The sequence below is a fragment of the Octopus bimaculoides genome, chromosome 14 (assembly GCF_001194135.2).
Source record: "Octopus bimaculoides isolate UCB-OBI-ISO-001 chromosome 14, ASM119413v2, whole genome shotgun sequence".
Taxonomy (NCBI): domain Eukaryota; kingdom Metazoa; phylum Mollusca; class Cephalopoda; order Octopoda; family Octopodidae; genus Octopus; species Octopus bimaculoides.
In genome coordinates, this window is record NC_068994.1 from 39111339 (window position 1) to 39118032 (window position 6694).

A 6694-nucleotide genomic window follows, 5' to 3' on the forward strand; every position below is an offset into this window, starting at 1 on the left:
ATGCATGTTCTGTCCTTCATTTCCAATCTTCCATAAAAGTACGTCTAGTCATGGGAAATATTACCTTACTTGGAAACAGTTGAGAGTTGGTAATAGGAAAGGCATCTGCCTCAACAAATTCTACCCAACCCTTGAGAGCATGAAAAAGTGGGCATTAAAATGATTATATCTCACAATGAGGTTTATAACCAGAAAAATTATAATTGTAGAAATAATCTATTCGTAAATGTAATCTAAAAAATTTGAGACTATAGGAAACCAGATACAAGAGTGAATATATTATAAACAATTTGTTTTACATAGGCTAAAGTTCTAGATTTGTAAGAGAAAGAAAATACAGTCTAGGTTTATGCCTTTCTGAAGAACATTAGTGATCTAAGTAAGGTGAAATGTCTACAACTGAGATACGAGAACTGTATCCATACACAGCACACTAGGAGGCTAATAATGTTAAGTTAAAAGAAATTTATTAACAACAGCGAATGGTGAAATAAAGCCATTATCAAAAATGTTAATGTGTTTTGCAAATATTTCTTTTAATACCTGAACTCATTATGTCAAGAACTACATAGAATAACACTCATATCCAATATTTTCATGACATGTCTTTTATGTAAAAATACACTAGACAAAGTAGAGTTTATTGAATTAATATTGTTTCTTAAGAATCTCAATTACATTGCCAGTAAGTTACATTTTGGTCTTAGTAAAAACAAGTACTTAAAAATATAAATTCCCTCACAAAGATTTAAGTAAATATTTATTATTAGAATATGAACATTTTTCCGAGATATTAACACAATATATGGTTGCTTGAAAGAGTAATAAATCCTACTATATGAAATATGACACAATGTATAAAAAAATAAAAAATAAAAAAAAAGAATTTTTAAAAACAAAGTAATAAAGAATAATGTTGAACATTATTAAGATAAATCACTATATCTTTGAGAAGGAAAACAATTTCAAATGTGAAAACATCTTCCAATATGGGTTACTGCAATCCTGAGATATTTCAGTAAGAAAGCATGTATCAATAGATTATAGGACAACTTGAGAAAAAAATAAGACAATAAGGGAGATTCTTCTTGGTTAGTCAAGTTGCTAGAAATAGCAGCTATATCTCCTTCCTCCAAACCATAAATCTAACAACTTAACAAGAAAAAAGGGGATGCATTAAATAATGTAGTCCAATAAATATACTCCTCCTTTTATTTTTACCTTTTACTTGTTTCATGCATTGGCCTGCAACCATGCTGGAGCACTACCTTAAAAGAATTTTTAATTGAACAAATCAACTCCAGTAGCTATTTAAAGTTCGGCACTTATACTATTATCTCTTTTGCTGAACAACTAAGATATAAGGATGTAAACAAACCAACATCAGTTGTCAAGTGGTAGGGATAGAAACAAATGCAAAGTCACTCATGCACACACACAAAAATTTGCATACACATATATGTGATGGGCTTCTTTCAGTTTCCATTGACCAGACCCTCTCATAAAGATTTCATAATTTCAAGGCTACAGCAGAAAACACTTGCCCAAATTGCAACACAGTGGGACTGAACCTGAAACCATGTGATTGGGAAGCAAGCTTCTTACCATACTGCCATGCCTTCACTGCTGTTTGAAAAGTAAGATAAAAATAAAAATACAGATGGTGCCCCAGCATGGTCACAACTCATGAGCTGAAACCTGATCAAATCAAATCAAATCAAATCATAGACAATGGCATGGTCATAGGAACTTGAACACATTTGATCACTGGTCAGTTTGAACAGTATTAACCTTGAGATCATTAACAACTTGGTAGAATAGCTATGGTTCAAACATACTTGATCATAAATAAAATGCTATAAATAAAAAATTCCAATTAATTACTGCGATGATATCTGTTAATTAAGCTCTCTCTCAAAGTACACAACTCTTTGAACTATATATTACACAAGTAAACAAAACTTGATAGATAAACTCCAATCAGATGCTAAATATTATTACAAGTTCTGAGAAGAAATCTAAGAATTCAGCTGAAAGTATTTTTAATTTTTTTTTTCCCCCCCATTTTCCAAATACCTATAAAGACAAGTATAAACGTTTGTCCCTTAGCAACATATACTTATCATTTATCATTCAAACTCGAAAATTTACAGCCGTGGCTGTTGTGGTAAGAAGCTTGCTTCCCAACCACATGGTTCTAGGTTCACTCCCACTGCATGACACCTTGGGCAGTGACCTCTACTATAGCCTCAGGCCAACCAAAGTAGATGGAAACTGAAAGAAGCCCATCGAATATATGTGTGTGTGTGTCCTTGTGTCTGTGTTTTCCCCCCACCATTGCTTGACAGCCAATGTTGGTGTGTTTACATCCACATAACTTAACAGTTCAGCAAAAGAGACTGATAAAATAAGTACAGGTTCACAAAGGATAAGACCCGAGGTTGAATTCATCAACTAAAACCCTTTAAGGCAGTGTTCCAGCATGTAAAAGAAAACATGAACTAAGAATTAGCATTTGGTAAATCTTTAATTTCATGAATGTATGTGCCTATAACATCAATTTGATTAAGTGATCTTTTGTTATCTATTAGAATGCAGAAGTCTCCAAAATTTGACATTAGATATGGCCTGGTGTTCAGCAAAAACTACATCGCATTGAGCATCTATAGCAGAGTTGGATAGAATGTGTCCATAGATCTTTATTTTGTCTAATATTTGTACCAGAGATGTTTTGAGTTTTCATGAGAGGTCAGGTGTATAGACCAGGATGAATGTGAAGCTCCTTCATAAACCAGGTTTCAGCAGCACAGAGAAGAATGCTTTCTTCACAAAATTTGGCCATCAAGTACTTTGAAAGCTACAGGCCTGAACACTAGAATGAGGCAAATTGTGAACAAGCTTATATAAAATAAAATGCGATCTTCTAAAACGATTGTGTATATTATTAAATAAGTAGAAATATAGTTAAAATGTATGAATATTACATCTTGAACTCTTTTCTTGGCTTTAACCATTAGGCAGAAGGCATACTCAGGCAGTATTTAAAAGGTTTCAGTCAATCTTCTCAATCATAGGGCTTATTTTTGTTGGTCTGGCATTTATTTCATCAATCTCTCTTTATCAAATTGCTAAGCTGTGTTTTTTTTTAACTTAAAAGTATACTATTAAACATACTAGCTTACACTGGTAAAAATAAACATACACACACATTTGTGTTTGCATATGTATATGGGTGCATGTGCGTGCGTGTGTGTCTCTATGTATGTCTGTGTGTGTGACTTAGGCAGACATTTAACTTACATGAATGCATACATGTATGCATACAGGTATGCTTGCATACATGCATATACACACATACAGATATATGCACTGCACATACATACACACATATATATATATACACATACATACATACAATACACACTTACATATATACATACAAGTAATCTGTCTGCTATCTTGCATGTGATAGGTGATGAGATTCAGTCATTTGCAGTCTCTTTCTAAAAATAAATTTTATTCTTTGTTAGTAATTTTTTTTCCAAACAACAACCATTATATCAAATGTTAAGTACTGACATGTATTTACCAGTTTGACTAACTGTAATATATCCTAAACTGGATCACTGCCAATTGACCAGAAGTGGTTACTCAATTTTGTAGAAATCTGAGGTTAAATCTTCATCAAGTTACACTTTACTGCTTTGAAATAAGGAAGGACACGTTGGATAATGTAATCATAGGTAGACTTTGTCTAACTTTCTGAATTCAGTCCTACTATAGCCCTGAGCTGACCACAGCCTTGTGAGTAGATTTGATTGATGGAAACTGAAAGAAGCCCATCATATATATGTGTGTGTGTGTGTATATATATACATATATATATATATAACTAATATATAAAGAGATAAAATCTGTAAACTAATCCCTACATTAACGGTAATAATATAATTATTAAGAGTTACAAACTAAAAATATTATAGTATTATAGTAAACAAGGTTAAAACATTATGGAATAAGTAGATAATAGTAAAAAAATGTGTTAGTGTATAAAGTTTGGATGGGTTCTGAGTTGACTGAGTTGTAGAGTGGTGGTTCATCTCTAAATTAGTTATATACATATATATTATATATTAAGAAACCCGGTATAATATTATACAAATTTTTGCCTGTAAGGGTGGAATAAATTTTTTATTCCCTAATATTATTACTATATATATATATGTATATGTACATGCGTTTGTTTTTTGTGTCTCCTTGTCTTGACATAGCACGATAATTTTAAATGAGCATCACCATGATTACGTACTGTGTCATTTATTTTGAGTTTCTGTGAAAATTATGCCAGGTTATGGAGAGACATAACCTTGCTTGGAAACAGCTTATGATTAAACGACAGTGGATCTGTGAAAAGCAGGGCAGAATTGGTAAAATTAGCAAAGCTGTTAGAAAGTAAGCGAACTGACATGTATAGTGTGTATAAATATATTTAGAGGGAATGTATCAATTAGAAAGATTACAGAAAAGCATCATAGTCAGTTCTTCTACACATATAATAATAATGGCTGTGATGGAGTTTTAGGTGTATTGATAAATAGCTGAATGTTTGAAAATGTAATCAGTATAGAAAATGTGATACCATTTAAGTGTTGTCAGGCAACATTGGAAAGAAAGGAAAAAATATCTATAGTTTTGTTCATACACACACACTTCTGATATCCAACCCATAAAGAGAGGATTAGCAATTGTAGATAAAGTTGTTTTATAACAATCATGGGGAAACCAATTAGAAAGATGATGAGGGATATGATAATCGTAAAAGAAGATTTCAAAGGCTGCTATGCTGATTGACTGGTGTAGTTTAAATGAGGGGGAATGCAATATATATATATATATATATATATATATATATAAAGTTAGAAATGATACGTAACTCTGGTAAAATTAAGTGTATGAGGTATTTGGAAAGAAGTTGTGATAATTTCTGACTGAGATATTGAAATGTCACATACAGTAATATATGTGTGTGCATATATATATATTTATATGCATGTAAATGTGAATACATGTATGTATAGATATATGTTATAGATATGTGTATATATGTATTTGTGCATGTGTCTATACATGTAGACATATATTTATGTATGTGTGTATGGGTGCGTGGGTGTGTGTTTAAATGTTTATATATATATTTTCATATATGTTTATTTACATATGCATATATATAATCATAATGTATGTACGTATGTATTATGTGTGTGTGTGTGTGTGTGTGTGTGTTGAGAATGATAAAGTAAGTGTGGTATAGATATTCATAGAGTAGTGCTCAGATAAATGAGAACTTAAATTCTAACTCTTTCATGCAGAGCAGGTGCATATGCTGTAGAATGTCAGTTATAAAAGCAATCCTCATCAAGTAGTTATGGATGTAAAAAGCAGTTAAACACAAGTAGGTTTGATGAACGTATTTACATGGAATGCTAGCATGAAAAGCGGACGTTAAACGACGATGATGAAAATAAACAAAAGGAATTTTGTAATAGTCTCATCTTGACAGCTGTTTCGGGTGAACCATAGCTTATGTCATAACCATGTCAATTACATAACAAAGACCCTTTATGCCATTAGGTATATGGAATAATATGAGTTCCTATGAATAGAAAAAAAATGAAACTTCAGAATACCTTCTATTTGCCCCTTGAATGCAATTGCTGTGGATAAAATATAGTTTATAAGTCCACAGTCCTTGACAAACAACAAAACTCCTCAAAAAATTTTTACAGTGTCTCAGTTAACTTTAATCTTTGATTTTTAACTCACCTTAGCTAATTTCCTTAGTCCAAATGCAATAACGCTACATTACTAGCTAACCACATTCACCACCTAAGTGATAATTACACTTGTATTGTACTACTTGGCTTGTCATCAGTCCAGGAAACCATATCAAAGAAGTAATGCTTATTCCTATCCATATTCAAAAGGGTTGATTGGAATCTTAAAACATAACCCCCATTACCTATTGAATCACAAGAGTAAAGCTATTACTAATTGTGATTTTTGATTCTTGAAAACTTTTCAATTTTACCATAGATCTAAATGTCATGCTTCAATTGGATCCATGCAAATCTCTACCAACTGACTAGTAGCTTCCGTAACTCACTAAATGACTAAACTCCTTTTTCTGTTTCCTATATAAGATTTATATTCAATCATTATTTTCCTACCAACGTTTTTTGATTCCTTATCTCACTAATGTACTGCATAATTTATTTGTACTTCCTACATTAAATTGTACTCAGTTGTATTCCTGTCTACATTTCTTGATATCTTTAACACACACACACACACACACATACATGCATATACATATATACACATATAACACATATATACATGCATATATATATTATATATATATATACACACACATCTATACATATCTGTACATACATGTGTGTGAATGTGGTGTATAAAATATATTAAGCATTTACTTTTACTATATATTATTATATTCACTATAAAATATTTTACTATGTCTATTTACTGTGTAACAAATTAAAACATAGCCTATAATAGATGAATGCAAATCTCTAAATTCTCCCACTTGTATTTCTTCTTTCTTCATCTATTTAAACCTGCAATGTTCAGTAATGTTTATTAATTTAACAAACCTCAGATATTTGTTATATAT